This window comes from Thalia democratica, chromosome 5 (assembly GCF_965202585.1).
Source record: "Thalia democratica chromosome 5, ktThaDemo2.hap1.1, whole genome shotgun sequence".
In the NCBI taxonomy this organism is placed as follows: Eukaryota; Metazoa; Chordata; class Thaliacea; order Salpida; family Salpidae; genus Thalia; species Thalia democratica.
In genome coordinates, this window is record NC_139169.1 from 80,055,570 (window position 1) to 80,082,094 (window position 26,525).

At 25.4% G+C, this 26,525-nt stretch overlaps 5 non-coding genes across 5 annotated transcripts; 2 read left to right on the forward strand and 3 right to left on the reverse strand.

The window, feature by feature from the left end:
• Positions 1-6,034: 6,034 nt before the first annotated feature.
• Trnas-aga (transfer RNA serine (anticodon AGA)) lies at positions 6,035-6,116 on the reverse strand. Its single transcript has one exon. It is a non-coding gene; the product is annotated as a tRNA-Ser (tRNA).
• Positions 6,117-6,487: 371 nt separating this feature from the next.
• On the reverse strand, positions 6,488-6,560 carry Trnav-aac (transfer RNA valine (anticodon AAC)). Its single transcript has one exon. It is a non-coding gene; the product is annotated as a tRNA-Val (tRNA).
• A 792-nt stretch (positions 6,561-7,352) lies between these two features.
• Trnav-aac (transfer RNA valine (anticodon AAC)) lies at positions 7,353-7,425 on the forward strand. The gene has a single exon. It is a non-coding gene; the product is annotated as a tRNA-Val (tRNA).
• Positions 7,426-8,794: 1,369 nt separating this feature from the next.
• Trnav-uac (transfer RNA valine (anticodon UAC)) lies at positions 8,795-8,867 on the forward strand. Its single transcript has one exon. It is a non-coding gene; the product is annotated as a tRNA-Val (tRNA).
• A 330-nt stretch (positions 8,868-9,197) lies between these two features.
• On the reverse strand, positions 9,198-9,279 carry Trnas-uga (transfer RNA serine (anticodon UGA)). The gene has a single exon. It is a non-coding gene; the product is annotated as a tRNA-Ser (tRNA).
• Between the last annotated feature and the right edge of the window lie 17,246 nt (positions 9,280-26,525).

A 26,525-nucleotide genomic window follows, 5' to 3' on the forward strand; every position in this document is an offset into this window, starting at 1 on the left:
ATACAAAAGTTGAAATGTGTTAATTTATTGAATATTTCATGAAATTTAGAAAAACTAGCTGTAAGTAATAATAATGAAAGGTAAGAATTATCATGTTTATATCAAATTTTGGTTAGATTACAAATAATTGGGTCTAGTAATGAAAAAAAGCTGAAGAAGTTAAAAAGAAATATTTTACTGTATATAATCAGGGTTGTCTAAAAACATGGAATTTTGAACAAAAGTCACTAAAAAATCTGGGAATTCAAACAATTTTACAAGTTTAGTAGTAAGATTTTAATTTGACACAAAAATAAACCATACAGATAACAAAAAATTGAAATCCTAAAAAACTTTTTTATTGTTAAACACATTTAAAGCAGCTTAACAGTATTTTTTTTAATGTTGCTATGCTGCTTAACACAGTTTTTAGACTTAAATTTAACTAAAAGCAAACCCAAAAAGGTGTACTTTAAAAAATCTTGAAGAAATTCCTAAAAACCTGGAAAAAAAGCTCTAAAAAATATTTGGCAACCATTAACAATTTAAATTAAAGAAGTATCATAGGGATCTGTTCAAATAGTTCTACAATAACTTGAAAGTGTTTATCAATTATAATGTTTAAAATTGTATTAGTTTGCTTTTTCCTTAGTATAGAATAAATTATTCTCTTAAACCTAGTAAGACAGACCCAATATTAAGTAGGAATTAAAAAAATTAACCTACAAATTTTTTTATAGGTTTACTAGTTTTTTTTCTGTGACTAGTTTCAATAAAAATTATAAGTAGCATACATAATTTTATTAAGAAAAATATATTTTGTGGAAACACATCTTAAGCTAATATGTCAGTTAAGTTTAAAATTTAAAAAAAGCTTACTAACTTTTTTATACGTATTGCATTAATGTTGCAACTTGTTTGAATGTATATTTTTCGTGTAATTAAATTTTTTTTTTGTTATGTTTATCTATTACTAAGTGCATTTAAATATTTGCATATCTAAAATAGTTATCTACTTGAGATTTATTCTATTAAAATGTGATATTTCTATATTCAATTACAGGTCGTTACTCTACTTTAAGAAAGTTTATTTCAGAACTTTAAACATCTTTTAATTTTAGTATTGCTTCAGGAGTTCTTAAAAATAATAATAATGTAGTATTCCTTTTTCAGAGGAACTCTTGTAGTTAATAATAAACTTTTGTTTAATATTTGTTTCAAAGTAATTTTCGTAGTATCTTTGTTTAAGTAGTATATAGAAAACCTGATGTATTGAAAAATTATACAAGTTATATTTATATAAGACCTGGTGATGTATCATAAAAACTTAAGTATGTATTCCTTTGTCTTAAACTCGTTATTACTAACTTATATTACAAAATTTAAATGAACTGTCCTCAGTATACTAAATGTGTGGAACCCCTGTACTGTAGTGTTACATTAACTAACCAACTTAGAATAAATTAACTTATTTTTTGATAAAGTCTTTTTGTTGGTGTATTTTCGTAGGTTCTTTTTCAAGAAAACCTTATTACCACCACTCTTTCATATTTTAATAGGTCACTTTTCAGCCATTTTCTTCAATTCGACAGTCAACTAAACTATTTGCTTTCCACGCAAGGAGGTGGCAACTATTAATTTCACAAAAAAAAAATTCATATATATTGTAGCATAAGGTAAACTTTAAATAAAGTAGCCTTTTTTTTTGCTACTTTAGTTCGTTTCTACTATAAGAAACCAATAAATTACAAACTGTGGTCATTCATATTTACAAAATAAATGTAACAAGAAACTTACAATTTGATGAAAATTCTATAAAAGCTAATTTAAAATAAAAGACCCCCTTGTTTATCTTCGAAAATAACGATACACAGCAAAATTTCAAAAGTAATTAGCTCCAACAGGCTTAAAGCTAGGAAGTTTTTTTTGTGGTGTCTATTTATGTGTACCTACAAAAAAATTGACTATGCGAAATTCAAAGGTCGGGGCTCCAGATGCACCCTAATAACCACTAAACAAACTTAAGTTTATTATATTTTAGTTTATAAACAAAAATTTTACAACTTCATCAATGCTCTTAGGAATTCTCGATAAATTACATTTTTCTATTAAATTGTAGATTAATAACAAATTATTCGAGTCTAACAAGCATTTAAGTATTTTACAAATGTTGTTTATACAAATAACTATTTTCGTAATCACTAATTTTGTTCTGTTAAACTTTTTTTAGTGATATCAAAAGTACAATCACATATCTGCTCAGTTAAAAATATTTTTTAATAAACTTTTGAAGATTATTCATCGTTTTTATAAAAAGAAATTAAGTATATTAAACGTTAGTGTACGGCAGAGATTTGTTTGGCTAAAGTTTGGCAGTAAAGTTTATGCATATTTTCCATGCAAAAAGCTACTTTAAGTCTTTTGGCCTGAAAATTTATATATCTTTTACAAGACTAAATGCATGATGATAAAAAGTAAGAATCTAAAACATTTACAACCATTAGATGTTCAAAAATGTAAGATGTGACAGCTTTATTTTACTGAGCAAAGTTTTGTTTTTTTCATGCTAAATAGTACTATCTAAAAAAAAAAGTTAAAAGTTAAATTTATTTCAAAGATTCAGTTGTTCAATTATGAATAGCCAGCTAGACCTTATTTCAGCTAATTTTTGTGAAATATTAAATATTTTTTTGTACAACAAAAACACAAATAATTTAGAGATGAAAATAAATTTTTTGTGGTACACTAATGAGCTAATGACAAAAAACTATTCAATTTAAAAATTTTGATATTAAGTTTTTAAAATTATATTTTTTAGCTAATATTTACAGCGATATTGTAGACATAAGTTTGCCAAAAAAAAATTAAGCAAATATATATTTTGAAGTTAGTTTTAGTCAATAGCTTGTTGCTAAACATTATTAAAAATTAATTTGTTTTGCTGACTAAAAATACAATACTGTAAAACTTTAAGTTTTACTGTGAATTACTATTTACATAGTTTATTGAATAAAAAAAATTTGGTCCCAGGTCCTAGGACCTGGTGCACGATAAAACCTTTCGGTTATCGAGTCGCACACCACTTGGATACCTTTTAGCATCTTGTCCAGGACAAAAAAAGTTTTTATTTAAGAAGATCTCAGCACATAGCAGTCTTATTAATATGGTAGAGTTGATAAAGTAAGTGTCTGTAGGCTTGCATCAATAACTCATAAGCAATTGTCCTGGACATAACATTAAACGTAATGAATGAAAATGGTGTATGACTGTAATTAAAATGGTGTATGACTCCATAATAATTTTTTTTTCGTACACTAGGTCGTTAGACCAAATTTTTGAGCAAGAGCCCTGGACCAACGAGCCACTTGCAAGCTTCGATAAGCGCACATTTTTATACGCATCGTTACGTCATAAAAGCCGCAAATTCGCGAGCACGTTGTATTAGCTATATAAACGCTGTTAATAATATTTCAGCGTGCGGTCCTATGGTCCTATTAGCACACAGGACTCTGAATCCTGTGATCCGAGTCCAAGTCTCGGTAGGACCTCTTTATTATTTTAAACAAGATACATAATTGCAATTGTCTCATTTAAACATTGCATTTAATAACCTTTATTGAAACCAAAGCTTTTATTTACAATTATAAAAAATAAAACTTGTTTTTAGAGTTTGAAAGAATTTTTTTTTTTAATTTTTGAATTTAATTTAAATTTTCTGATGTAAATCAAATATTTTATGTTACCTTTAAACTTAAATTAATAACTTTTTAGATAGACGATGGTATAGTTGAGAATAGTGGAAAATTTATGTTACTGGATCGAATGCTTTCAGTTTTTAAACAACAAGGACACAAAGTTCGAATTTTTTATTTCATAAAATTTTGAAGATAAAGCGTAGTTATAAAATTACTAAATACTTACTTTCATTAACAGTTGCGTATTTAATTTCCATTTTTTGAAACAGAAAACATATTTTATATGTTTAAACAATATTTTACTTACAGTAACATACACCTTAATAAGTTAAATACTTATATAAACCCATTTTTTTCACATTTGATTTTATAAGAAAACTACTTTTCAAAGTAGTTTATTAAATAAAGATAGATGTTTTCTACATTTGTATTCAAAATCAGATAATTGTAAAAGAGCTTAAGATACTAAATTGCTATTCAAAGTTTTCTGAGTACTAATTTAAATTTTTAGTTTTGAAAAAAAAATTGGAAAAAATTAAGACAAATAAAAGTAGGTATTATTAATATTAAATGATTTTTCTTACATAAAATGTTATAAATTTTTCATTAACTTCTATATTGAATAATTAAATTATTACTTCAGCTAATAAAGTTAAAAGTAAGTTTTAGTTTCTCAAACGTTTTGTTTAATAAAAATGTTTTGGAGCTGTCAACTAACAGAATATAACTTTAATTGAATAAAGAATGCATTCAAATTTTAGTTACTTTTGTTCAGTCAAATAACACGAATTTTAGATGTTTTAAATAAGTATTTAAATTTATTATTTTTTATAGGTGTTAATATTCAGTCAAATTACCCGTATTTTAGATGTTTTAGAGGGATTTTTAGACCTGAGAAGTTACAATTACGTAAGATTTTATGGAAGCACTAAACCAGATGACAGATTTGTTTTGGTTTGTTTAATTGTTATACTGAAAAACAAAAATTTATATGTTTATCGCTTTTATACCGAACTTCTATTCTTATCAATTTTGTTTAAGTGGTCAAAAATTAAAGTTTAAATTGAAACATCTGTTTTTAAACATATTTATATTTATAAAACAAATGAAACCATGTGTTTTTAATTCTATATATTTCTTAATCAAAGATTTTCTAATGATAAATAATTGAGACACAAGTACATACATTTATTGTATGTGATTATGTATAATGAAAATAAAACTGTTGGTAAAATTAAAGTTATTGTAACAAAATAATTAAAATTAACAAAAGCTGATTATCAGATGGATTCTTTCAACAGAGACAGAAATGTTTTTATTTTTTTTCTTTCAACTAGAGCCGGAGGTCTCGGAATTAATTTGACTGCAGCAGACACTGTTATTTTATTCGATAGTGATTGAGTTTGTTTATTTAATAAACTATAAGTTGTTTTAATTCTATACTGTAATTATATTTAGTTCAGACTGGGTTAGTTTTTGTTTGTTTGGAAAATATAGTTTTAAATAAAAAAATCATTCTGAATGTTTTAATCAATACAGAATTTTTTGATTTTCTAACAAAGAAACATTATATTTTGACTGCGACTGTTTTTCATATAACATTAAATATTATGAGATAAATTTTTTGTTGCTAAATATAATTTTGCTATAAAGTTCTAAACTTTAACTTAAATAAATAAGATTGAAACTTATTAAACTTTTTTTTCCCACAAAACTAGCGCAATATAAACGAATTAATATAAAAATATTGTGACTCATAACTATGACGTCACAGAACCCGCAGAACGACATGCAGGCATCGGACAGGTGCCACCGCATCGGACAAGAGCGCCCCGTGGTGGTGTACAAGCTGGTTACCATGGAAACGGTTGACGAGAGGGTCGTTGTCAGGGCGCAGAACAAGAGGGCGTTGGAGAAAGCCGTCATCAGCAATGTTTGTTTGTTCTAAATTAGTAACCTATTTTATTATTATCTAATTAAATTACTTTATCAGTAAAGTTGGTTTATTTGTTTTAAACAGAATCTAATTTATTTCAGTTTTCATAAGTTAGTTGTAATAAGCTTTCATCAGCAATGTCGGATAAAAAATATTTTCAACATATATAGTAGTTATTCGTTATATTATTAGTTTTAGTAAATATTGAAGCGGAAGTATTTCAAAACCTTCGGTTATCTTTAAAGTGAAAACTAAAAAAATTAACTTCATAATATTTAATGAAATTGATAAGTGTAATCTGTATGATGAAAAGGCCTTCTGTTTGAAAAAATGTTATTTATTATACTCGATGCTAAAAATTTATTAATAAAAGGTTAATTAATATTTTATTAAAATTAATTTATTGGTGTAATAAACATAAAAGCGTCGTCGGCAGGATTCGAACCTGCGCGGGCAGAGCCCAATTGATTTCTAGTCGATCGCCTTAACCACTCGGCCACAACGACTTGCAATGAGGGCATATCTATGATAATATAAAGATGGTTTTTGTAGATTACTTTATAAAACTTTAATATTTCATGCTAATAGAAAATAGGCTCTGAAATCATAAATAAGTTAGGATTAGAAGTTACTTAATACGTGAAAACTAAAAATTATTTTTGTTTTACTAATAAAATGCAGATAACTTTTAGTATGGCGAGATGTAAATCAAGTTTGGGATTTTTTAGAAAAATACTTAAACAAAATCTTTAATGTATATAGTTTTAAATAAAATATTATGATTTCTCATTTTGCTGAGGTATCAAACTATTATAAACAGAAAAATATTTTTATGTCTTAGCTAGTTTATAAAGTAAAACTAAAGTGTGAACAAAAATGTTTCCGCCCGGGATCGAACCGGGGACCTTTCGCGTGTTAGGCGAACGTGATAACCGCTACACTACGGAAACTTGTGATGAGGGCAAGTTTTATAAGATTATAAAGCATTGTGACGTAATGTAGCAGCTTCAACGAGTTTTGTGTGAAGTTGAATTCAACTTGTGGTATATTAAAGTTTATCTGCAAACCAGTCTTTATTCAAGTAACGAAAAAGTTTAAGCAAGACTATAGTTATAGCTTTTCAGAACTAGTTACCTTATAGATTGATAAAACTTGATACTTTATAAACTCACTGTAAAACTTATATAAACTTTACTTATATTTTCAATGTAACTACTTATTTTATTATTAACACAATATTATTAATTTTTCAAAAATTACTAATTTATTCATAACAAGTGCTACTTTACTTAAGTTTTTTTTTGTAATGATCTTTACAATACATTTTATTACCTTTAGGTGCAAGTTTAAACTATTATATTAGTAATTTTTATATAAATTTTAAATATATATACTCAAATACTTTCTAATAAAATTACACATGAATAAACGTGCTAAAAAAACTACATTAGAACCTAATATAAAATTTATCTATTTTTATCTAAAAAAACATTAATTAATTAATTAATGAATTAAAACATTAATTTTAAAGATTAAAACATTTTAAAATCAAAGTAATATAATAAACCTATTAATGTTTGTTCATAAGTATTACAAGCAAAAAATTTACTTTGGAAAGTAATTTTTTAATGAAATATATTTAAATCTATTCCAAGTTGAAGTCAACTTCAAACAAAATTCATTATAGCTGCTTTATTACGTCACAATGTTTTATAATTCGATAAAACTTGCCCTCATCACAAGTTTCCGTAGTGTAGCGGTTATCACGTTCGCCTAACACGCGAAAGGTCCCCGGTTCGAGCCCGGGCGGAAACATTTTTGTTAGTTTTGAGTTTTTTTTTACTATTTAAGCTAGGTATGACATTGTGTTTACAAAGGTTTTACACTTCATTAAAAACTTAACTAAAGTAAAAAAAAGTCTTTGAAAAAATGAGCGTAAATTAAGTTATTAAATACAAACTTTTTACTTCTACACCTTTTCTCTTTAATAACACAATAAATAGCTGGTTTTCGTTCACGCTTTGAGAAACAACCAGTAATTTTCATAAAATAAACTCATATTTTATTTACAGCAAAATTTCAAAGGAGATATTAAAAGTGATTTGAAAAAGTATAAACAAAATAACGGAGAAATTCTGAAAATTTTAAAAGAAACTAGAAATACTACCAGGTCAGAAATTTTATATTTCTTTTATTATAGATCAAACAAGTTTTTGGTTTTTGTTTATATAACATTTTTTAAATTATTGATATAAATCAGGGTTGCCTATTTAACTGGAAACCTGAAAAAACCTGGAATTTGAGAAATTTTGAAAAAAACCTGGAACTTTAACAATTTTCACATGTTCAGTAGTTAAATTTCAATTTGACTCAAAAAATCTATTATTAAATAAAAATATTTTGTCATCATCAATTTTTTTTCATTAAAAAAGTATTTAAAGTAGCTTTACGGTATCTTTTGAATTTTTTTATACTAATTAACACAGTTTCTTACCTTAAACTTAACTTTACACCAAAAATAGGCCCGTAAATGTGTACTTTTAAAAACCTGGAACAAATTTGGAAAACTTGGAAAAAAAGTTGGAAAAAATGAGTGGCAACCCTGTAAAATAAAACTCTTCGAAAATGCATAAAGTGACTAAAATTAGTAATTCTGTTCATAAACAACAATTATTTTACGAAAAGTTTTAATTTTGTTATTTAAAACCATAAAAATTAAACACAAAAGCTATCACTAGTTTTAATTTAAAATATAACTTATGTGCTAGTAAAACAAAGTTTGAGCTTTTTATTGTCATACAAAGTTTTTGTACTTAAGTTTTGTCAAATTACTTTAAACACAAAAAGTAATTTGAATAAAAAACATTGCAGTAAAAAAGTACTACTACTAGTCTGTTTAATTGCATATTACAGTTTATTTTTTTATTCTCTATTTAGATAGTTAAAATTGTTTAAAAACTGATTTTTATTTCATTTACTTTTTAGTTTTATATTTCATAATTTTAAACTTAATTTAACACTTAACAGTTAGATGCACAGGCTTTTAGCTAAAAACGTTTTTGAGTTTATTTACAGTAAAGACTAATTTGAAATATTTGGTGTTTGAACAACTAGTATTTACTAGCTAAATTTTGTTGTTGTGTAAACACTATATATAAACACAACAGTATATATTGGCTCAACAGGTTCCATAGTGTAGCGGTTATCACGTCTGCTTTACACGCAGAAGGTCGCGGGTTCGAGCCCCGCTGGAACCTTTTTTAATAATTTTCGTGGTGTAACTTTCTCTAATAATATTTCCACACTTGATTACGAGTAAATTTTTACAAAACTTATTAAAAATATTGAGTTTTAGTTATTTTAATATTTGACATCACCAAGTTTAATATTTTTTTGGAAACTATTTCACATACAAACTTTGCGCCTTTTCATTACTCATTGAAACTTCTGTCCTCACTTTAAGATAAAAAAAGAAAATTTGCAAACGTATAAAGTAAAACCCGTCTGTTTTACTAATAATTTACTCAATTTATTTATACATACAAGTAATAATTGCATGTAAATAATAAAGTTAACAAAAAACAAAGCGCTGCGAGCAGGATTTGAACCTACGCGGGGAGACCCCAATGGATTTCAAGTCCATCGCCTTAACCACTCGGCCATCGCAGCTGTTGTCATGGTGATGATAAAAGCGGTTATATAACGGTTTAAGTACCTTGAAATGTGGTAGTCGACATGGAAGCTTGACTAAATGATTCAACAATTATTTGCAAGTTAAAACAGCTTTTACGAATTCTAGTTTTCACCGACATATTCACCTAAAAATTTTGAAAAAAAAATTTGTTGGTGTTTCCCAAAGTGATTTAGATTGTCGTGTGAAGACTTGGCAATTATTTACAAGTTTTTCTATCAATTTCTATATTTAGAGAAGTATCGTTCAGTGAAGTTAATTTTAAATTTTTCTCAAACAGGATCGCCACGTCGTCTCGTGACGTCATAAGCGAACGGAAACTTCAAAGGATGCTCGACAGGAGCGACATGATTACGTCAAAATCGGATCAAAGTGACGTCAAAACAATCGTGTCACCGGAAAACCGAATGATGACGTTACAAAAAGAAGATTTCGTCGATTTCGAAATTATATCGGATCAACAGGCGACCTCGATTCACGTTGATGACGTCATAAAGCAAATTCCGGTTATTGCATAATAATTAAAGGTTTTTACTCAAAACGTTTTTCTTATATTGTCCGTTACTTAAAATCTTGAACTTTTTTAATTTTTCAACTTTTGTACAATTGACATGCTTTAAATTTTAAAGATTTTTTTGCAACTGAATTTCAAAACATTTTCCAAAAAAACCTTAAAAGTTTTTTTTTAAGCTTTTTTTATTTTTTAAGTTTCATATTGTTTCATCTCTAAAGTTAAATAGATTTATTATTTGTTTATTTTTTTACTACTATAATGAAGTTTTATTCATAGTATACAGTTTTCATTTTTGTTTATGAAGTATAGTCTACATTATTAAGAAGTTTAATTGTTTTAATTACATTTTTACTTAAAATATTAAATTCTAATCAATGAATTTCAATTTCTCCTTGTTTTTATATTCGAAAAATTTAATGGCAAATAAACTGTAATCTCAATTGAATTTACATTTAGAGTAAAAAAGTCATTTAACTAAAATAATATAGCTTGTGTACATTTAATTAAGCTTAAAAGTTCATTATTAAGCTAATTGTTTTTTACTTTAAGTTTTTGTTTCAAATTAGCTTAAAAGAATGATTTTATTTTAATTATAAATGTTTAAGATTAATTTTTTTGTGACAATCGTAGCAGTCAACGTCGTTCTTTGGTTACACAGGGTTGTCAAAAAACCTGAGATTTGACAATTTAAGCCAAAAAACATGGAATTTTGTACAAAATCACTAAAAAACCTGAAATTTTTAACAATTTTTGCATGTTAAGTAGTAAAATTTTGTTATAACACGAAAAATCATTCGTATAGATAACTTTTTTTGTCATCATCAATTTTCTTTTTTAAATACATTTAAAGTAGCTTTACAGCAGGGTTTCCCAAAGTGAGCCATGACAGATACTCAGGAGGCCATGACAGGAAGGGGGGGGCAGTAAAGAAGCCACAGAGGACCATGAGGTCATAATTAAATCTAATATCAGGAATTCTGGAGTTACAGATGAAGAGCAAAAAAAATGTTTTTAATGGTAGTTTCTGGAGTGATCATTTTGGCCGTAGCTTTTTTTAATTTCTTTAAAGATGGCCATTTGAAAAATAGTTTCAAAACCGTGCTTTACAGTATTTTTTCAATGTTTTTATCTTACTTAACACTTTTTTTAAACTTAGCTTTAAATTAAAAATAGACTAAAAAACATGTAGTTTTAAAAACCAGGAAGAAATTTCTCTAACAAATTTGGCAACCCTATTAAAACTCTAAACAAAAAAAAACATTTTTATAATGCTTTTTTAAATATAAAGTAGTTTCAAACTGTTTTTAGCTAAACTTCCATTATAGATATGTAAACTTTACAATTGCTAGTAAATTTGCACTCAAAGAATGCGATGTAATTAATTAAAAATTAAGATGTTTGAAGTTTTTCTATAGTATAGTATATTCGGGAACAAGTCAAATATCCACGAGGGGTCATTTTTGCACGAGATTAAAAAATAAAAATGAAAAAAAAAGTTAATAAAAAACAAGGAAATGAAAAAAGCTAATTAACAAAAAGAGAAAAAAATTACCGACCGCGGGTAAGGGTTAGGGGTAACAGTAAAAAAAAATAGTTAAATAAAAAAAAAATAAATTTTTTCCCAACTCGTGCAAAAGTGTCTCTTTGTGCATATTAGACTCTCACCCAATACATACACCCAAATACAAAGTTTTAAAATGGCTTGAAGTAAGCTATATTCAATTAAAAAAAATTAATCAAAAACTTGTGTTTTTTTTTTAAACATTTTGAACCTTTAAGTAGACCCGATCTTGAACGTTTGTATTTTTGGAGATAATAAATACTGCTAAAACTATGTACACTAATAATACAATTTCAAAAATTGCTAGAAGTCGTCTAGATAACATTAAGGCTCGCATAGTATTTTTGGCTAATGTGAATATAGTCTATTTAGTCCTGGAAAAGACGTTAAAAGGTATCCGTGGTGTGCGACTCGATAACCGAAAGGTTTTTTATGCACTAGGTCTTAGGACCAAATATTTTTAGCACTTTTTTGTCGCTCAACAAACTTTATATATATATATATTGACAGACCAGTTTAAAAAAAAATTGTAAATTTATTGCTTTCGTGCGAAAGTGACTCTTTGTGCAAAGTGTCTTCATGCACAAAAGTCACTTCGTGCATTTTTGACTCTTCGTGGTGCAAAAGTGACCCACCGTGCAAAAAGTAATTGTTCAAAAATATCTTCGTACATATTTTACCCTTCGTGCAAAAATGTCTTCTAGCATACTTGACCAGTCCCGAATAAACGCAGACAGGCAGGAGTTCTTTCTGAATTATTTAAATTAAATTTTTGAGTCTTAAATCTTTATTTTTAAAGCTACACAATTAAATACCCAAGCCATATACAACCATCATGTAGTTTTAATTTTTTAATAACTCCATTTTATAAAAGTAAAAAATTTAATTTATTAGCTTTTTAACTACTTATTAAAAAACCTACTATTTAGCTGCAAATTTTAAAAAGTAAATGCAATAAATATTAATAAAGTATAATTTTTTAAGTGTAATTTTTAGAATTAAAAAAAAAGAACATAGATTAAATTCTTATTGGATTATTTTAAAAATACTTGTTTAAAAAGTTATTTAAACCATAAAGCTGTTTAATAAACACTAAAATACTTTCTTAAGTAATAAGTTTTGATAACAATAAAATTCCTAATTACTAACACTTAAGGCTGTTTTATAAATATTATTATTAAAAAAGTCTTAACTTCTTATCATTACTACTTTTTATTAATAGCTATGATTATGTATTAATTACATTTAAGAAAATAATCCCTAATGATAAGATTAAATTAAAATTAGTTTTGTTTTAATATAAATGTGCTTGTTCAAAACTATGCTATCAATTACTTGCAGGTACAAAGTAACATGAGTTATAAAAAAAGTTAGAATTTGTGATTAATTAAGTTTAGTGTTAGTTGAGTGCTAAAGACTGAATTTTAAATAACAAAGTGAGCTATTTGAATTCTTTAATATAAATTTTAAAACAGATTATTTTTATAAAAGGTTTTAGATAGTTTTTAGTATAAAATAAAACCTGTGTACTTTGGTCCGTAGCTGGAAAATATAAATTAATCATTCTTATTATCATTTTCCTAAAACTAGTGTCTAGAAAGCCGAAACTTTATTTCATTTAAAAAAACTTTAGAGCTAATTTTCAACTGACAACAACAGCTATGCCTGTTCACACGAAGTTAAAGGCCAAAATTGAACAGTTATAAAGTAAGAAAATTGGTAGAAAAAGTATTCAACATAAAATTTTTTTTTTCTTTTTTAATAGTTTTTTAACCTTTTTTCACTTAATTTAGTTATTCATATAATGTTTTCGGTTGTACTGCAAAAATTTGAAACCAAATAAGGGAAAAAATTATTTTTGCATTTATATTAGTCCTTAGCCTGGTAAGCCTTCGAACTTTGCAAAAAGATGACAACCTGAACTAAATGACTCTAACATTTTTAAAATTATCTTTACAATCGCCCTCTTGGTATAAACTTGAAAAATAGTCATCCCCTTTACTTTAATTACTTTTACTTTTAGCCGCCTTCTGGTTATCGCCCACTTTGGGAAACCATAAAATAAATATATACACAAACAAAAAACTTGATTTAGTAGGTAGGTATTAAAAGCAAATAGTTCTAATCAAACTTAAGTTTTTGTGTTATATTCATTTTTTTATTTAAAAATTTAACCCAACGCATCTATAAAAATTTAAAAAACGGATAGAAGGTTTTAGAAAATATTCTGTGATTACAAACTTAATGGTAACATAATATAGGGAGATATAATAAACTCTAGAATTTTCTGTAAATACCTGGAGTTTCTCTTTTAAAAAAACCAAAGAGAGTAGTAAGAGCTATTAAAATCAGTAGAGCGATAAGTCTGATGAAATTCATAATCAGTGTTAATTTTTTAACTAGTTTGAAAAATCTTGAGCTACATTAAAGTTTAGATACTGAAAAAATTTACAAATGCTTATTTTCAAAGCAAGTTATTAGCAAAGCAACTTAGTCTGTTTATTAATAAAAGCACTGAAACAAACCAAATTTAATAAATTAGCTTAATAAATAATTTTGATTAACATAATATTAGAAACCTTATGTGTTTTTTTTTGACAGTTAAAGTTTACAACTTAGAAACTTACATTATACAAGAAAACTTGTATAACTAAAAATAATGTCAGTATAGACTATAGAGTTTAAATTTAAAGGTTTATTTTTCAGTGTGGCTCAAAGTTTGCGCACTAGAATTTTTTCAATAAATGTGTAGAGCAGAATATTTTAATTGAGTCAAAAGGTTAAAATGCTATGAGCCTATTAGAATTCCCAAATTAAACTAATCTATGGCTGGTAAACGATAATCCAGGACAAATTTTATTTTCTAGAAAACCCCAAATTTTTACTTGAATTTTTTTATCTATTTTTTTGTTTATAGGTATTTAGCTATCTTTCATCTTCATTTTCACTTAATTTTAGCAGATGATTTATATTTTACATTTTATCCTAGTTTTTAAGGTTACCTATATAAAAATAAGTTTGCTTTAAACTTTTTCAGTGTATAATGTTTAGTTCATAGTACTAATCTATGATAACAGAATAATAATCATCAGATATAAGCAGTGCTAAAATAAGTGCAGAAGCAGAATTCTAGTGAATCACTATAAATAATATTTATATTCTTTATTTTTTAGATTTACCCAGGAAGTTATTTCTGTTTTCTAAAATTGCAATTACCCAGGGTAAATCGGAAGTTTTACATAAAAATATTACTTTGTGAAGTTTACACTATATTGTCTGTTTTATAAATGTAAGTTATCAAGTAGCCTCGTTAGTGATAATTTGATATGTTTGCTCTTTAACATTATATGTAAATTATTTTTAGTTTACTTATTTATAATAACAGAGTTAAAAGTACTTGTTATAAGCAGTGTTATCAAACATACCCAATAGTGCTAATTTAATAAAAACAATCTACAAAACTGGAATTATTATGAAGGAAAATTAAGATTTTTATCAAGTTAACATGATTTGGTATGTTTTATAAAATAAAGTTATCAAACATACCCAATAGTGCTAATTTAATAAAAACTATCTACAAAACTGGAATTATTATTAAGAAAATTAACTTTTTTGTTAAGTTTACATTATTTAGTATGTTTTATAAAATAAAGTTATCAAACAGACCCAATAGCGCTGATTTAATAAAACCTACCTACAAAATTTCATTTATTATGAAGAAAAAGTTTAATTTTTGTTAAATTAACACTATTTGTTCTGTTTTATATATCAAAAATATCAAACAGGCCCAATAGTGCTGATTCAATAAAACCTACCTACAAAATTTCATTTATTATGAAGAAAAAGTTTAATTTTTGTAAACTAACACTATTTGGTCTGTTTTACATAATAAAATTATTAAATAGGCCCAATAGTGCTAATTAATAAAAACTGTCTACAAAGATGAAATTATTATGAAGAAAATAAACTTATTTATTAGGTTTACATTATTTGGTCTGTTAAATAAAATAAAGTTATCAAACAGGCCCAATAATGCTAATTTGATAAAAAAAATCTACAAAGTTTGAATTATTATGAAGAAAATAAACATTTTTGTTAAGTTTACATTATTTCGTCTGTTTTATAAAATAAAGTTATCAAACATACCCAATAATGTTAATTTAATAAAAACAATCTACAAAGCTGGAATTATTATTAAGAAAATTGACTTTTTTATTAAGTTTACATTATTTGGTATGTTTTATAAAATAAAGTTATCAAACATACCCAATAGCGCTGATTTAATAAAACCTACCTACAAAATGTCATTTATTATGAAGAAAAAGTTTAATTTTTGTTAAATTAACACTATTTGTTCTGTTTTATATATCAAAAATATCAAACAGGCCCAATAGTGCTGATTCAATCAAACCTACCTACAAAATTTCATTTATTATGAAGAAAAAGTTTAATTTTTGTAAACTAACACTATTTGGTCTGTTTTACATAATAAAATTATTAAATAGGCCCAATAGTGCTAATTAATAAAAACTGTCTACAAAGATGAAATTATTATGAAGAAAATAAACTTATTTATTAAGTTTACATTATTTGGTCTGTTAAATAAAATAAAGTTATCAAACAGGCCCAATAATGCTAATTTGATAAAAACAATCTAAAAAGTTTGAAGAACTAATAAAAAAAATAAACCTTTTTATTAAGTTTACATTATTTCGTCTGTTTTATAAAATAAAGTTATCAAACAGGCCCAATAATGTTAATTTAATAAAAACAATCTACAAAGTTTGAATTATTATGAAGAAAATAAACATTTTTGTTAAGTTTACATTATTTCGTCTGTTTTATAAAATAAAGTTATCAAACAGGCCCAATAATGCTAGCTTAATAAAAACAATCTACAAAGCTGGAATTATTATTAAGAAAATTGACTTTTTTATTAAGTTTACATTATCTCGTCTGTTTTATAAAATAAAGTTATCAAATAGGCCCAATAATGTTAATTTAATAAAAACTATCCACAAAATTAGAATTATTATGAAGAAAATAAACATTTTTGTTAAGTTTACATTATTTGGTCTGTTTTATAAAATAAAGTTATCAAACAGGCCAGGGGCGTGTCTAGCCTTTTTTCAAATGGGGTTCACAATTTTTTTGTTCTTAATTTGCCGGTTAAGTACGCATTTCTTAGGTATGCACTGTCAGTTAAGTACGCAATATTTAGCCGAAAAGCTCTGTTTTTAGAATACTTTTTTCTGCTTAGAAAAAAAACATATAAGCAGCAGAGACGTGTCTAGACTTTTTTTTGTTCAAAAATAAAGTATTATGTGTGGTAGATTTAAATAAATACTTTAGAAATTTTCATGAATGTCTATCATATAATTGACTAAAGTTTTCTTCTCTACATAATTATTTTTTACTTTCAAAAATTGAAAAATACTAGTTAAACGGAAAGCAAAAAGTTGATAAGTAATAAAATTCTTTTAATTTTAGTAAAACAATTAAAGGATGTACATTAGGTCATTTATTAATGAAAATGCAGAAACTCGCATTAAAAAGTGAAACATGAATAATGAAAATATTTATTAACACAATACTGAACACGAGAACTAATCAAATTTAGAAACTATAGTGTCTTAAACTTAGCGAAAAATATTTAATGAATTGTAAATAAATTGATATATAAAACATTAACTAAACATAAATTTTAGTTAAAATAATTAGCTAAACATCAGATTTAATTCAAAAGTTAGTTATAGTTTTGAAAACGAAATATATAGTGAAAGTTTCCAAAATTAAAAGTGAAACCAATTAAGTTGGATTAACATTCAAAATTAGTTTTTTAAACAATTTTGATTGTCTTATTTTGTATCAAAAGTTTCATTTTTCGTATTTGCATCTTTTTGAATTATAACATTTTTATACAGTTTTTACTTTTTTTATCATAAAATCTTTTAAAAATAGTTCATAATAGATTGAAATTATTCAAAAATTTAGTAAAAAAGCACAGCTAAATCTACTTAAATATGTAAAATATCCGATTAGATAATGTTTAAATTGAATAATTTAAGCTTTTTTTCTTATACTTTTTTTTTCATAGGGTTCACAGGAAACAGGAAACCAGTCAAAACACGTCCCTGAAACAGACCCAATAATATTAATTTAATAAAAAAAATTTACAAAGTTTAAATTGTTATAAAGAAAATAAACGTTTTTATTAAGTTTACATTATTTGGTCTGTTTTATCAAATAAAGTTATCAAACAGACCCAATAATGCTAATTTAACAAAAACAATCTACAAAATTTGAATTTTTATGAAGAAAAGAAAAAGAAATTTTGGTTATGTTTACACTATTTTATCTGCTTTATAAAACATAAACTATCAAACAGGCCCAAAAATTCTAATTTAATAAAACCTATCCACGAAATTTAGATAAATAAGAACTAAACATTTTTTTTTAAGTTTCCACATTTGGTCTGTTTAAAAAAATAAAATATGTACAATTTCATAAAGTAAAAGAAGAAAATTATTTCTATTATATTTAAATATTTTTTTTAAGTTCCACCAGTATGTAGTTATCGTATTTCTTAAAATATTATATATTAGAAGTTATCAAGAATAATCAGAAGCATAAACGTTTTTTAAAATAGGCAAAGTAGAATACTGTTTAAAAAGCACAATACAAGTTTTCATACTAAAAAAGTTTTGACATTCTTAAAATTATTCTGCTCAGTAATGTAACCTTCAATTTAGTCTCTCTAGCTAAAAACTATACAAATTAAATTAAATAAGAACAAAAAAATATGTTATTGTTGCAGTATATTTCAAACATAGTTTCAATAAAAAAGATATACTAGGCAAAAAATTGTTGAAAAGTTAAAATTGGGATTTTAACTTAATAACCTTCTCCAAACTATCAAAATAATTGAAGATTTTAAAGTTGTTGTTTAGAAAATATGTATCAATATGAAACAAATGTAATTAATATGCATACATTGTTTTGATAGTTTGGAATTTTTTTCCACAGAACAGTATTGTGGAACAATTTACCCCAAGTAATAGTTCTGTTTGAGAAAGGACATTCAATTTAGTTTAAATCATCTGATTCAATAAACTTTTAACTTTAAAAAAAGTTTATTTGGCAAGCCAAGTTTTTGTTAAAGATCTCATCAGTGTTTAAAATAAGCTTCAACTTTTTCATTTAAAACTTTATTTGAATAATAATTTATATTTTTTTAAAGATTTCTACTTCAACTAGAAATACTCAATCTTCGAGCGAAACTTTGCTAAATAGACTTTTGAAAGTTATAAAAATTATGTTTATTCTTCTTTTAGTAAGTTGAAACTTCTTGCAGTTTTATCAACAATTAAACATAGAAGATTTCAACTAAGAAAAATAGTAATTCGTAAAACAATATATTTACCTAACATCATTAATAAAGTACACTAATCATTTAACTTTATTACAACTGCTGCTAACTTTTACCGCTAAAAATTTTATTTGCTGTAAGTAACTTTTTTTCCTAAAACTAGTTGTTTTAAAAATTTCGTAGAAGTTTTATTACCATACACTCTAAATTTATCTACATTACTTAAAAATGATTTTTAGTTTTTAACATTTTTTGACTAGCTATTGTAAAATTTTCTATACTTATAGTTGTGCCTCATAAAAATGTTTTTTTTTTTACTTTTAAATGTTATATTTTTTTTTTGTATACTGAATTTTTATTACAATAAGTTATACAAGACACACACTTTCAAAAATACTAAATATATTTCGATCAATTCTCTTCAGTAGAGTACAATGATAACAAATGATAAGATTTTACACACTTATATAATAACCAAGTAATCAAGAGATTAATAAAAGACAAAAGCAATTAGTAAAAGTTAAAACCAAAAAGTCCATTTTCGTTATAATTGATCTACAGTAAAACTAAACATAAATAAAATGAAAACAATTCTTATAAAGTGTTACGAAAATAAAGAAACAGTATAGTCAAAATCTTTTTGCTTACATAAAACAGGTTTTCTTAACAAAATACAAATGGCTTCTAATTTAATCAAATCAAAAACATTGCTACAAATTGTCATGTTTACTAGAAAATGTCTTTTTCCGGACTTTTTGAAAGAGATTCTTTGTAGGATGCGTACATTTTAAATATTATGCTATGATAATGATAATGCCCGCTATCAGCCGGGATCGGTTTTTCGTAACTGTGAATAGAGAATTTTAAATAATTTTAAATTAAAAATGCACAGTGATGCAATAAACAAAATAAACAGATAATAAAAAATACTTATAAGTAAAAATGAAAATGAATAAAGTTCATTCTGCTTCTCATTTCTTCATCTTCAAGCATTCTCTCCTTTTATTCGGTCTTTTGTGTACAGTAGATCTATATTTGGCAAGTAGATCTCTGTTTTGTAAGCAACCCTTACTTATCAGCAAGCATTTTAGGTCGTATTTTTGTCCTTAAAGTCTAGTTTACGTCTGCCTCGGTTACGTCTGCCAACTCGCAAGACTTTGGGATTCGCTCAGCCCCCATCTTCAGAATATCTTCCAGTCAGCGAAACTATTATGATATAAAAAAAAAAAAAAAATTTACAACCGAAGTTGTAAAAATTATTTTGTCAAATAAGCCCTACTGTCCTGTTTTTTTTTTACACAGTCATGATGTTGAACTGTTCTTGTGTATGACTTGATAACCGAAAGGTTTTTTGTACAAAAGGTCATTGGACCAAACCTTTTGAGCGTATTTTTTTGTCGTTCAATAAACAATATACAATAGCTCAAGCAATATACAAAGTTTTTCAATTTAGTTCTATTTTAGGGGATTCTAATCATTATTTATACTTATTGTTTATATCTTAATTACAGCAAAGTACAAATTTTTAAGTGATATTTTGTATTAGGAATGAACAAAAGTCAGTTTTTAAGGTCAAAATGCCAAAATTTCAGAATTTTTTAGTTAAAGTTTACAAAATTCCTTTATAAAGCCTCATAATGGTAAAATTTTAACAAAAATGCTTTAAAATTGCAAAATTTTCTTAGAAATTTTACTTACAGAATCATTAAATTCCAAAGTCTTCAGATGGTAAAATTGATCAAAAGTTTTTTTTATAAAGTCAGACTAAAATAGAAAAATTTTTCTAGAAACATGTTGAACTATCACGCTATTTAAAAAGTAGTTGTTGTATGTAACCTTTTTAGCTGTTATTTAGTATGTATTGATGATCCATAATGAAACTTTGATATATACACATTTTTAAAATTAAAAAAAAAGCCTTAAGCTTGTTATTAATTATAGTTACTATTACATTGTTTTCTTTAGTTTTGTATGTTTTTGTAAGGTTTACTTTAAAAATTTATGTAAGATCATGGCAGTTTTTTTTAGTATACATCATGGTATAATTTTTTTATAGTTTTAACAAAATTAATTACAAATGTTTAAGAATTGTACAATTATTCGTTTGCAGAATTAGTTATGATTTAGTGTGAGTATTTTAATTAAAAATTGTTTGCCAGTAGTTTACTTCACATTTGTAACACTTAGAGATTAATTGCAAAGAGGTAAGCAGTGAGAAAAATGAACACCTAGTTTACTGCAAATTATTTTATAACTAAGTTTACAATATTTGTTTATATAACTTATTATTACAGTTATCTTTTGCTGAAGTACACATTCTGAACACAGCAGCTACTCAATAGAAAGTTTGTAGATAAGAATTACTAGTCTAAATAAAAAGAAACTTGACAGAAAGTTTTTAGTTTTGTTCAAAAATGTGTACTGAATAACCAGTGTGTAGTTGTCAAAATGCATGTACTCAAAATATGTACTTATCAAAATATGTGTACTTATAATACATATTTAACTAGAAATGGGTACCTAGAAGGAAGGTAAGAGTCAGGCTAATTTTATAAAGTTTTGTGGCATCCCTGGTTGACTATGTTTGATGTTGATTCCACAAAAAACTTTGAAAGTTGTACAATAAACAATATTGATGTTTTTGAGATTTGTGATCTTATACTTATTTTCAATCAAAGTTTAATGGGTTTACACAAGTGGCAACACATAAGGAATAATAGGGGGTGTGGAGCAACATAAATTGCATTGTATACAGTTATTAATCATACTTCAAAGTTCCATTTATTTTTGAAGTTTAAACACAACTGCATACTATCATATTAAATTTAATAACACTAAAGGTAGTTTAAGGGCATTAGGGAGGGGGAATCCACTTAGATTTTTATAAGTTGATCTTATTTTCTACAGTTTTATCTGAACCATCAGACATTTTTAATCGCTTGAAAATGTTTATAGTAATTTTGAGATATAAGCCATCAAAGTTGGTGACCTATATAGGTTCCTAATTAAAGTCACAAACTAAAAACCTAGAAAAAAAACATTTCATTAAAAATCTATCTCTTCCTTCAACTTTTAAGCAACCTTCTTCAAATTTTCACAGAAAGTCTATTATTAAATTTTAAAAAGATTGAATGCAGGACTTTTTTTAATTAAAAAAAATAAAACTTTTATTAAACAAAAACCACATTTTTTTTGTAGTTTTATCTTAAATTTTTTTTTTATAATTTTGAAATTGCAACACTCAAAGTCTTTTAAACTATAAAAGAAACATTTTTTTGAAAGTTTGAGATCTCTAGCTCAAAAAATGATGAAGAAGATAGATTTTTAGTGATTTTTGAAATTTCTGAGAAAATTGTCCCCAAAAAATTTGTGGTTTGTATCTTGACACTTTTTATAAAAATTACAGTACAGTAACCTCTGCATCGTTACACACTCTCACGCATTTAAAATTCTTAAAAGTTCAAAACAATAAAAGTTTTAAATTTTTTAAATATTGCACAAATTACATTTATTTTATATTTTTAATTTAAGATATTTTTATAAATGCTAATTCACTTCTCTATATCTTTAGACTTTGTAAACTTATGTTCCTTGACTAATTGATAAACATTTAGTTATACCTAATTCCTACTCAAAAAATCCATTAATATATACTTAATACAATGCAAGACAAATTTATCCTTAAGTGGGCAAATGTCACATTAAAAAAAAATTGTAGTAACATAAACAACTTTTATTAAGCATTTTTTTTATATGTTTTATAGTTTTGTTCAAAAGAAGAAATCAATTACAGCACCACATGCATATTTTTGTAAAAGGCTATAGATACAAATTTTAATATAGACATCACACCATTTCTTAATTGTAAACAAATGCTTAATTAGAAATTGAATTTGCTAAGCAAAATAGAATATAAATGTTAATTATTAAATAAGTCACATACAAACAAATATAAAGTCTCTTATTGTAAAATTAGTAAAATTTTCTATAAGTATTTTTATTTTATATTTAATTTAAATCCTTTTTTTTAATATATGTATAGTAATTTACTAAAAATTTTCTAAAGCAGAATAAATTTGCTTTTGAAAACTTTTGCTACTTTGTTTTCTTCAGTTTTTTTACAAAGTTTTAAAAATCTCAGCTTTTGTTAATGTTTTTTTTTTACTTTTGTTATGACTAGTTATTATGCTTACTGTCTTAACATATTATTTATGTAGTTTGAAATGTACATGATAATTTAATAACAAACTTTAAAATGTTTAGGATTAATACTAAATAGTGTTAAAAAGTTAAATACCATTACAACTACAAAGTACTAAAAAATATAGAGTTAAGTTTTCTTCTAAAAACTAACTGACAAATTAAAAAAAAAATTAATTCAAGCTTAAAACTCCAACAAATTTAGACTATTAGTATTTATTTTTATCAGTTAAATAAAAGTTATAAATCCTCCTATTAAAGCTTTAGTTTGTTCAAAAATAAGGTTCCGTGAAAAGTTTACCCACTGTGCTAAAGTGACGCACCGTGCTAAAGTGATGCAGTACAAAAGTGATCACCCGTCCTAAAGTGACCCATTGTACTAAAGTGACGCAATGCAAAGTGACGCCGTGCTTATGTGTCGCTGTGGGCGTTCTGACATCAACCACCTTCAACCCTATACTAATAAGATTTATATTTTCTAATAAATTTCATTATTTCTATGTCATATATATACCTACATTGTTATGTACAATACATATTCTGTAAATTATACAACACTATTGATATTTAAACATTTTAATACTTAAATTTACTAAAGAATACTTATTTTAAGTATTTTACATGTTACTAAAAATATTTAAAAGACCATAGTGAAGGCAAAATTTTAAAAATATTAACACTGGTCCTAATTAAAATGCTTATGTTTATACATAAGATACTTTTTATACAATATAACAAATTTTAAATAATTTTTCAGGTATAATCAGTTTTGTAAAAAGTTTCTGATACAAAAACATTAAAAAGAAGTTTTTCATGACTATAACTTTGAATATTTTATGACTTAATATAAATATGTTTCCTTCTTTGGTTTTGAAGTATTTTACCTAAAATTTTTAGCATGTTATTTTGATTTTAAAACAACTTTTAGAAACATTTGTAAAGAAAAAATGGTAATAAAAACTATATAACCAAAAGAAGTTTAAATAAATATTTGTTTTATTTATTTTAAATTGTTTTTAATGGAAATTTATAAGCTTCTTTACACTTTAGTTATTTTTTCAAATTGTTTTATTCTAATTTTAACCAGTGATAAAAATGATGTAAAATAAAACTACTAAACATTTTAACAAACTATGAACTAGTAAAAAAAATATACTTAATCATACTTATCACTATAATCATTCATAAAACATTTAAAACTAAGTACTTACTTTTTAAATAAAAAAACATCCAAAAGTTAATAACTATTTATTGTAAACTAACATTCTGATACCAGAATTAATATCATAACTAAAAATCCAAACTAAAATTTTAGAAAAAGTAAAACAACTTACAAAATTATCAGTTTTACATGAGTTTTTAGATTACTTTTTAGTTTTTTTTCACTACAATTTTTTTAGTTTAAAATTTTGCATTAATTATAATTATTTAAACATAAGTGACCAGTAATTATACATTAAGTAACACAAGACACACAATAACCAAAAGACTAAATATATTTCGAGCAATTCTCTTCAGTTGAGTACAATGTAATAAGTAACAAGTAATAAGATTTTACAAACTTATATAGTAACCAAGTAATCATAAAGTAATCAAAATACAAAAAAATCAAATAAATTAGTAACAGTTAAAATCAAATAGGTTCACTTACATTATAACTGATCTACAGTAAAACTAAATATAACTAGAACAAAAATAATCCTTATAAAATATTACGAAAATAAAGAAACTGTTTAGTCAAAATATTTTTGATTACATAAAACAGGTTTCCTTAACAAAATACAAATGGCTTCTAATTTAATAAAATCGAAAACGTTACTAAAAGTTTTAATAATTTCAAATCTAATAATATTATAACTGTTTGCACAAGTTGAATTATTAGCTAAATGTTCTGCAATAGATGAACGTTTAGATGCGTTATAACGGTGTATCATCTTTCTTATCTGAAAGACAAAAATTTTCTACACTTTTTGGTACATGCTCTTTTATTCTCTTCCTTGGATGTCTTATCGTTAACCCAATATAACTGGTTAAACTTGTATGGGTCATATATTTTTAAAAAGCAATAATAAACTCGGAAAAAAATATCACAATATCATAAAACAGAATTATAAAAATCTGTTATAAATAAAAATTACTAAAAAAATATTTTATTTTTGCATAAAAGGTTGTATATCTGAAAAACAAAAATTGTGCAAAATTGGAATTTTTCTGAAAAATTTATTCAGGCTTATGGTATAAGAAAAAAAAAATTATAGCATCATTAAACTCATTTTAATAAGTTTGTTTAAACAAAAAAATTGTAAAAAAATTATTATTTTTTGAGAAAGGGTTGTATAAATAAAAAAATAGAAAAAAACACAAGTAGGCCCCACTCAAAAAGTCAAACCCCAATTAAATGGATTTGTTTTTAAATTAAAGACAAAGGACCGTTCTCTAGAATGTTTTTTTAAATTAGCTATTAAGATAAGGAAATCAACAAAATCGGCGAAAGTCTGCAGAACAAGTCCGGACTTTCGTTTGCCGTGAGACAAGCTCAAACTTAACAAAAGGGTTGATCATGCCGATTCGATCATCAGACCACAAGTTTCGGTAGACTGAGACCGGTTTCGTCCTTATTAGGACTCATCAGTCAGTCACAACCGAAAAAATTGTGGTCTGATGATCGAATTGGCATGATCAACCCTTTTGTTAAGTTTGAGCTTGTCTCACGGCAAACGAAAGTCCGGACTTGTTCTGCAGACTTTCGCCGATTTTGTTGATTGTACTAAAACGAGCGTACCAGATGTCTTGCCTAGTGGACAATGTTTTAAACGTTGCACGGCAAAGACAATGCTGACGTCACTAATCATTGCCAGCAAATGGTTGCTTCATGCGAAAGCATGATAAACCGTTTGTAGATTGACGACTACAAGTTTTTCGGTTGTGACTGACTGATGAGTCCTAATAAGGACGAAACCGGTCTCAGTCTACCAAAACTTGTGGTCTGATGATCGAATTGGCATGATCAACCCTTTTGTTAAGATAAGGAAAGTAATTGGGTCTTAAGTTTGGACTTTTTATAAAATTTCTAAAAATGCTCTTAAGCTAAGTTTACGCTTGTTAATTTATCTCGCTTCTAACTAAAACAAAGCAATCATCAACATACCTTAAGTACAATAAATTACTTTGAAAGCAAGAACAACTTTTAATTCAATGAAACCCATAAATATATTAGCCAATGTTGGTGGCTATTCCGTCTTGTTGAGAATAAATTAAGGAATTAAAACTAAACTTAACGCCAGAAGTTGCAAGTTTCATAAGTTATAAAAAATTCATTCTGTCAACTGTAGGTTTACTTATCTTATACAATGTATTAACACGAATATCAATAACCTCTTCCAACTGTACGTTAGTAAAAAGACTTATGACATCAAATGACACAATAAGGTATTATTAGCTTCCATTTCTTTTATTTTGTCTACAAACGTAAAAGAATCCTTTAACAGTATGCAGAAAAGTGTTTAAAAACTGGTTCAAGACTTGTGTTTAAAAACTTTGCCAATTTATGATGTGTTGAATTTACCATAGATAAAATGGG